We start from the raw sequence: 9745 nt of genomic DNA, 5'->3' as shown, positions 1-9745 counted from the left end.
GAGAGAGAGAGAGAGAGAGAGAGAGAGAGAGAGAGAGAGAGTTGTGTGACTGGATAATATCAAGAATCGGATAGAATGAAAATTAAAGAGTAATGTATATCAAGAGAGCAGAAGAAAGATTGAGATGGCGATCCTTGGAATTGAACCTGCTGACACGGGGACATAGGTTGGTAGTAATACCGATGGTGATGGTTACGATGATGATCATCATGATGATAATGCTGGATAATAAGAGAATCTGTCTTTCTTATTTTCTTTTTTATTTATTTAGATTTTCAATGCTTCAAGTCATTCAAGTTTGTTCAGCTGTTTTCTGTCTTGAGGAACTCCCTCCGCCGCCTCCTCCTCCGCCGCTTTATCAAAATATTCTAATTTTTGGTTTTAGAAGGTTTTCTCCCAATTTCTGTCGTTGTTTCTCCCTCTTCTTTTTGTTTCTCTGCCATTTGTCGCTTCTGTTTTATATTTGGTGGTTTCCTTGAAGGCAGAAAATTGCTTTTCTTTTGTTTGTTTTGTTTTGTGGTAATTTGTATTCGTGAAAAACGGTTGTTGCTTCCTGGATCTGCCTTGGGACCCAGGGACATGATTCTTTTGTGCTCCCGTCCCACAACTCACAGAACATGTTGCAGGCTTATCGCTGTTTGTCCTCTTCTGTTTAGACTGAGAGTGCAATATATTTTTCGAACGGATTCTTCTGCCAAAGACCCAAATTCGTCCCTTCTTAACCCGTGCGACGGGCGATGTTCTATGCTTGTTCTTTCAAACCCGTTTCCTATTGCAGATTTTGGTGGTCTTATTCGCGTCAGGCACCAAGCTAGCATTTGTATTGCTCTGGCCAAATAGATTTTGTCATCTCGAACTTTAAAAAAAAATCTGTGCTGGACTTTCGTGTAAAGAGAGCAGCTGACCTATCCCCTAATCAACCACCTGTCTGCAACCTTGGATTATCTCCAACAGGGAGAACTCTCAAAGATGGTAAGTCCATTACAACTTACAGGTTAAAGCCCTGGCAGCTGAAGAGATCAGAAACAAATATGCGGACCCGAATCGCATCCAAATCCAGAGACCTTCCTAAACACAGAACACGTCGACACGGACTGGAGATTGTTTTGTTTGGTAGTTTCTTCTTTGGTTGTATTATACACTGGAAGGAAATGGCTTCGTGTGGCACCGAATGGTAAAAGAACTTCCTGCTTTAACCAGGAAGTTAAAAATGCCATCCCAGCAAAGAAGGTGGTTTACAAAGTTTGGCTTGAAAATAAAGTCTCCATGCGATATAACGAGGCGCGAAAAGTTGCAGCAAAGACAGTAAAAAAAAAAACGTTCAAGATTAAGCCATTTACGCTCGGTGTCTGGAGAAGAACAATGCTACTTCCGTCCTGGACGCAGCACAACTGACCGGATATTCACTCTACGACAGGTCTTCGAGAAATTGCCAGAATATTTGCAAAGAGGCGTATGCTTGCTTTGAAAACTTTGAAGAGGCGTATGACCGCGTGCCGCAAGATTTACCTTGACGGGTTTTCCGGGATTTTGGGATAAATGAGCAGCTTCTGGATGCTGCGAAGTCCCTAGACGAAAGCCCAGATGGGTAATGACGAAGAGTCATTCAGTCACGAACACAAGGGGCTGAAATGGGGTTCCTCATGAGGATGTCTGGAGTAACGTTAATTGATAGGGTGAATAGCTTGGAGATTAGGGATTCGCCCCAAGTCGAACCGCTACTTCTCCGCATTGAGAGGTCATACGTCTGGTACGACTGACATATTGTTAGAATGTCACGAGGAAGAATCACGTGACAGATTCTTTAAGCCAAGCCAACTGGTACGCGACCAAGAATGAGACGGTTGGATAATGTCCATTGTCTCAATTGGTCACGCTTGGGAATCTGGTCAGAAAGTGTAATGATATATGCTTCTGAGAGAACCCCACGGAGGTTCTCTCCCAAGAATAAAGGGCGGAGAAGACGGAGGGATTAGTTTTCTATTGTTTTTATGAAATATTTTTGTAGTATTTTTATTTAATTCAACTCCATTCACTCTTGAAATTTTCATTGTTATACTCGATATCTATCGTTCTTTTTAATGTAACACACTCCACAATTGTTGCTGCTCCCGCCACCTACACTTCTCTTTAAGTTAACACAATTCACCTCTGTTGATGCTCCCCCAAGTTACCGTTCCATTTAAACCCAACACACTTCAAAAGTCATATATCTAATGATGCTCCCCCCACCTATCCAGCAAAACACTCAAGCACTGAAACATATGACTAAATAGATGACTATTTTCTTTTCCCTTTCGTTTCTTTCTCCTTCATTCAATTGATCTTAATCAATATTTATCGATTTTATAAAGCGGGTGTTTCGAGCTTTTATGCAAATATTGTGTAGCAAGGTCAGAAATGGAGGGGGAGGGTTAGACGGGAGGTCGGTGATTTGAATAAACTCCATTAATTTATTTTGCATTCATTGCTCTTCATCATCATCATCATCATCATCATCATCATCATTATTAATGTTGTTGTTTTTTTTGTTGTTGTTGCAAGCAATTATTCTTGTTATTATTGTTGTTGTTGTGGTTGTTGCTGTTAATTTCATTTTTATGTTCTTTACTTCCCACTGTACCTAGGTTCAGAAGCCACCGAGGTCACGCACACACACACACACATGCTGCACACCACAACTTTGACACAAACACAACTGAATACTCCCCAAACTTTAACCACCCCCGATAGTGCACAAGAAACGAGGGCAACTAAGTGGTGAAGGCGAACATTGTCGCTCCTCCGGTTCGGCAGAAGAGAAGAAGTAGAATAAATGGCAGGCTGACAAAAGAAAAGTACTTTGGGAGGCAATTCGTTCGAGTGAATTCTTGAAGGCAGTGCAACAGCATGGCCGCAATCGAATGACTATAACAAGTATAAGACAGAGGAAAAGGTATAGAGAGATTTTAAAAAAGATAATTTCTTCAAGAATTCAGTTTTAGGCATTCTTTTGAGAGGGGGTCTTTGAGAGGGGGTCTTTGAGAGGGGGTCTTTGAGGCAGGACGCTTGTCTTTAAATATATTTCGTCATTTGATACCCTATTTTATCTTTGACGGATCAAACAGGACGACCAGGAAATATTGGCACCAAGACTCGTCAAATTCTTCATATGGAGGTTAGGTAGTATCTCGGTGATGTAAGGGGGGAGGGTGAGTTAGGTTAGCTTATCTGATAGGGGTGCCTTAGTTGATACCGGAACTCGTTAGACACCGGAAGTAAATAATAAAACATACAGTTTGTTAGTCTAGTGTATGTGTGTGCTTGTGTATGATCTCATGTCTGTATGTGTGTGTGTAAGGGGTAGCTGTTATATGTATGTGCATGAAATACACACACACACACACACACACATATATATATACACACACATACATACACACATGCAAACAGACACATATATGACCATATATATAATATATATATGTCTCTCTCTCAATCTATCTATGTATATATATATATATATACATCTTTTAGATGTATACAATACAATCTATCTATATATATATATATATATATATATATATTATTTTGTGTGTATGTGTGTGTGTGTTGTGTGTGTGTGTGTGTGAGTGTATGTACAAGGCGTTCCAAAAGAATGCGTCTAGATATTGGATGATTATAAAGTCAGTGTTTATTAATAGACATTTCATTTTCAAAATTAAATGGAATTTATTGACAGAATTTGATTTATTTTTTATGAATGCGTCTTCAAAGAAATGCCTGTTCTGGTCCCAGCCATTGCTGATAATACGAAGAAGTGGAATCACAAACCTCAAGAAACATTTCATTTGGTGTTTGTGCGCATTTTTGTTCAATGGCTGCCCTCACTTCATCAACTGTTGCTGGTTCTGTGCCGTAAACTTGATTTTGTAAGTATTATGATTTAAAAAATAGTCTAATTGTGTGTAGTCCGATAAACTTGGAAGGTATTCTGCGGAGCCTGTTCATACAATTAACTTATTTCGTACCATCTCATTTGAGGTAGGCTCTTACAATAATGTAAAGTACCTCATATTGCTGGAAATAAAACTTCACATTTTCAAAGTCTTCTTGAAATTTTGGCAAGACAAAAGCGGTGCTCCAGCATGGCCACAGTCAAATGACTGAAACAAGTAAAAGAGTAAGACAGACCATCACAGCAAGTTCAAATAAATGGGACCAAACATAGAACCATCAAAAAGAATGGTCCAATTAATCCTTTTGATGGTAAGCTTCACCATCCTGTAACTCCTGGTAAATTAACAGGATGTTCGTCTATGGTATTCAGATTCTGAGCTTCCGAGAGAGAGAGAGAGAGAGAGAGAGAGAGAGAGAGAGAGAGAGAGAGAGAGAGAGAGAGAGAGAGAGAGAGAGAGAGAGAGAGAATGTGTGTGTGGGCAATTGATATGGTTAGTTGAGTCATTTAATTTAAATATAGCCTATTCACTCCAGACAATCTTTGTTGGAAAGTGTCCATCTTCTACACATCTTGCCAAATACCAAGAGCAAAGTTCCAATCTTGAGCCTGGATCATCTTCATTCAGAGCATGGACTATTCTTCAAATCTAACTTTTCCATTGACATCGTTTAAAAAAATGTGATGCTTGCTTGATCTCGAACTTCCTATCTCATGACTCACTTCCACACAGATTCTCCTGAACTCTGGCAATACTTCTCTAGCATCTTTTGTTGCATTGTGGACTTCGTTTGATGTCCGCCGTCTTCCGGAACATTTCTTGTAATCATTCTGAACTACAATTCCATCTGCTTTAAACTTATCTTAGTAAGTTGTGTACTTTGTACTTCAGCTGCGTTTTAAAGCTTCCAGTTGTACTTCAGGATACATCCTGTATACATACTTGCTGCCATACACGCGCATACATACCCATTTACATACGTACACACATACATACGCATAAATACATGAAAACATATATACATGCACACATACATACATTCACATATACATACATGCATACATTCATACATACATACATAACAATAGGCAATTATTTTTAACTGAATCATTTTCAAAATTAATTGATTAATTAATTAGCCAGTTAAAAGAGCATTTAGGTTCATAACCTGGAGTTCAGTGTTTCGTACATCTAAAATAAATAAAGAAAAAAACAGCCTGCATAAATAACTGTTTAAGAAAAGCAGTATAGAAGCCAACACCCTCCGTATCCCGATAATGAGGATCAGATAGGGTGGAAAGTTATAAAATGCAAAATTTAGAAGCCTTGTTACTGGAAATATACAGCAAAGGTTAGATAGAAGGATACGAAGAAATAGAACTAATTAAAAAGAGTAACCTGGAACATAGTCGTGTTTCTCAATGTAACATGCGTGAAAGAAATGCCTCTTCCCAGATACGTGTGAGTACGTACGTACGTACGTACGTATGTATGTATGTATGTATGTATGTATGTATGTATGTATGTATGTATGTACGTATGTATGTATGTACGTGTGTGAGCGTGAATGTATGTTCGTGAAGATATAAATTCGCGTATGTGTGTCTATATATGTATAAGTATATATGTATATATGTAAATATGTGTACGTATATGTATATATATATATATATATATATATATACGCACATACACACACATATATATCTATCTATATATATATATGTATGTATGTATGTCAGTGTGTGGGTAGGTAGATGTGTCAATAGAGAAATAACTAGCGAGATAAGATAAAGTTAATATCTCGACCCACGTACAACTGTCATAGCAGACCTCTCACATGGCTGACAAATATAGAACATGCAAAGATAAAATGGGTTTCTGTAGCCCTATTTACGTATCCACGCAGATAGCACTTCGCTCTGCTTCTCAATCAAGTGTGCAGTCGCTGATATGGGTGTGTGCGTGCGTGTATGTATACAAACATACACATGTATGTATGTTTGTATATGTATGTATGTAAATATGTATTATGTATACCTGCTGTGTACGTTTATATGTATGCATATATATGTATACACATACATATATATGTATATATACACACATACATATATGTATATACATACCTACGTACACGCTCATCTGCACATACACGATCTTACACAGGTATATGTACACACACACACACACACACACACAGATACGCATACATCAAATCTCTGTGTTATCTCAATTACGTCGTTGATTTTTACATAGAACCAACTTTTCTGAGGTGGAGAAAACATATGTTGGGGATGTGTTTTCAGAATCAACAACATTAGACTGAGTGTGTGTGTGTGTGTGTGTGTGTGTGTGTGTGTGTTATATTTTGTTTTCACCGTACAGTTTTACCAATCTGTTTCTTTTCCTTTCGTTACAAATTATTATTATTATTGTTGTTGTTGTTGTTGCTGTTGTTGTAAATCAGGAGAGTCTGTCTGTCTGTCTCTCTGCCTCTCTATCCTTCTCTATGCCGGTCAACGAATGTCTATTTGTACCTTAGAATTGTCTCCCAATCTGTCTACCTTCTCTCGCAAATATGTCAGTAACTTCCATTTGTCTGCCTTTTTGCCTCCCTCCCATCCTGTCTCCTTTCCGTCTGTCTGTCTGTCTGTCTGTCTACCATTCTTTCCAACTTGTCTCTAGATACTCAACAATGTTCTGAGTGGATGTCCTCTTATTTTATCTGCTATGTAAGCAATGCAATCGAAAACAGAAAAATAAGTGATGAGTGTATATACATGTTTCAGGAGTTCTTGCTGTTTCTTCAGCTCCACATCCACCCCGTTAACCGTTCACGAACACACTGCTTAAATAGTCCCTAATTAAGCGGCGTAACACAATTGGATAAACCAATTTTACATATTAAACACGTTCCTGGCAACTGGACGCATATATTAATTGTTGGTAGGGACAGCGTATTTCGTTATACAACCATGATGGATTACGAAGTACGAGGTCTAATCAATAAGTATCCGGACTGTTGCTATAATAACGAAGCTAAAGCATGCAGAGTAAAGCCACTCGGCACAGATTGACCTTGGACTGTGTTGTGTTTGGACACTAAATTTTAACATTCTAGTTCACTTCCGCTGTTCACATCAGTGCTTGGAAGGAAGGTGTGTAGCGTGTGATCGTCGCTTTGACCATGTCAGAGAAAGTTGTCATGGCGATACCTGCTCAGAGGTCAAGCAAAGTTGCAGAAAGTATTTGGAAAGGAGTGTATGAGTCGCACACAGGTGGACGAGTGGTTCAGACGTTTCCAAGATGGCCGATAAAATGTCGATATTGACGAACGTTCTGGGAGAACCCGCAACCAGCAGAACTGTGAAAAACATCGCCGATGTGGGTGAAGCTGTGAGGGGAAATCGTCGAATCACCATCCGTGAGTTATCAGTGGATGTGCAGATGAGTTACGGTTCAGTTCAGTCCATTATCACTGAAGATTTGGGTATGAGACGAGTGTCTGCCAAGTTTGTGCCAAAACTGCTTTCAGCCGACCAAGAAGACATTCGGGTTTCAGTTGCACAAGATCTCCTTGATTGTGTCGAGGACGATGAACGGGAAAATGTGTCGTTCAGTCGTTTCCAGAAAGTGGGATGACAAGGAACAGGTTTGAAATTGGTGCAACGATCCCTGAATGATGTAACGTATTGCAGATGGAATACTGGAGCGCTGCTACTACTACTACTACTACTACTACTACTACTACTACTACTACTACTACTACTACTACTGCTGCTGCTGCTGCTGCTGTTGTTGCTGCTACAAGTGCTACCACCACCACCACCACCACTGCTGAAGTACAGAGAAAAAGAGAGAGAGAGATGGAGAGATAAAGGAGGAGAGAGAGAGTGAGAGTGAGATTAAAGGCTAACAGCCATAAAGCTTGGCGTTATTCATTACAAGCATGTCGACATTCCTATGTACCATCATCACCACCACCACCACCACCATTATACGACTATCATCATCATCATCATCATCACCATCACCACCGACATCTCAATCTAGTCATACTACTGTAATATCTCTCACCACCACCGCCACTGCCGCCACCACCTCAACTTTAATGATCTACCCTGCCATCATAATTCTCCACCTCCTCCCTCTCCTCTCCTCTCCTCCCGTCCAATTAGAAAATGGCCGCCGGCCATCTTGTTTTTGTTGGCAACATCTGGTGTTGGTCTCGTTAACACATTTGTGACGGCAAATATTTCAGCTATAAAAGCATGCGCGTGTGTGTGTGTGTGTGTGTGTGTGTGTGTAGACATTAATATAGGTATACTCTCATAAATACATACACATATACACACACAACTCAAATATAAATATACGCATATGTACATACAATACATATATGTATATATATCTATCTATCTATCTATCTATCTTTATATATATATATATATATATATATATATATATATATATATATATATATATATATATATATATATTTATATATATATATATATATTATATATTCTTGTATTTGAGTATGTATGTATGTATGTATGTATGTATGCATGCATGTGTGTATGTATCTCTCTCTGTCTGTCTGTTTGTCTGTCTGTCCAAGAAAATGGATGTGGTTGCTAGTGACTTCGAAATTTGGGATTGCTCACCCTCACCAGATAGCCTATCGATAGCGAGAAGCCGAAACTTCGAAGTCACTGTCACCTTCAAACTTCAAATCATTTCAAAAATATTTTTGAAGTGCTTTAACTGAGGAAGATCTTACATATTGGATGCATGTTCCTATTATATATTACACAAACCTGAAATGTACGTATTAAATGATTTCAGAATCCTCCTATTTGGTTTGTCTTCATTCTTACAACTTAGACGACTAGATGCCAGTACAAACGAGTCAGTCTTCTATCCATTGATGCGGATACTCTAACAACGACTCGGAGAGTAGTTTGTTATATTTGACTCGAGTCGCAAATCCTTCTGGTCCTGTGCACCACTTCTTTGCTGAACACGAAATATGCATATAGACATGGTGGTTGTCTACTCCTTATGCAGAGTTTGACCACCTCCTCCTGTACCTACACCTTAGATCCATCATGGCGTACGAAGTGGAGTTTTAAACCAGACAATGTATTGAAAAAGATACCCACATAGGTTGCATATCTGATTTGGACCACCAAGAGTTGCAGTTAAGTTCTGATCTTTGTGGACCTTAAAATGTGTGTGCGTGTGTATGTGTGTGTGTTTGCGTGTGTGTATTTGTCTATCTGTCTGTTTATGTTTTGGATAGCTAGCTATCGATTTTCAAATTTCCTCTTCTTTACTTCTTCCGAAACAAACCCTCCCCGATGTACGGAGCAGCAGTTGCTCTAACACTAACTCAACCTTCACACCCCAATACCCTTGCAAACCCCTAATACTACCCCTTTGAACTACCCCTAATAACAACACCAAGACTCATAACACTAAATTTCAACACCAACTCCAACATCTAGGCCCAACATTAACCTCGAAACACTGCACCTTAACACTTACACCCCATCCTTACTCTAAATTAGAGCCTGACCCCTAATAGACGTATACCCGATCCCAGCTAACCTCCTCTATGTCGACGTAAGGGAGGCTGTGCTACGGAAATAGATGAAACGTGTAAACAACACTGAATAAACACGAAAAGCCTAAAATCCCCCTCGCTTTTCTTTTTATTTTTACATCTATGGAAGTAGAGGGAGGGTGGGGGGTTAGCCCTTAAATAACTCTACTAATGCCCCCTATTGCCCACACCGGAA

The sequence above is a fragment of the Octopus bimaculoides genome, chromosome 21 (assembly GCF_001194135.2).
Source record: "Octopus bimaculoides isolate UCB-OBI-ISO-001 chromosome 21, ASM119413v2, whole genome shotgun sequence".
Classification (NCBI taxonomy): Eukaryota; Metazoa; Mollusca; class Cephalopoda; order Octopoda; family Octopodidae; genus Octopus; species Octopus bimaculoides.
Note: the sequence above shows the minus strand (reverse complement) of the source record.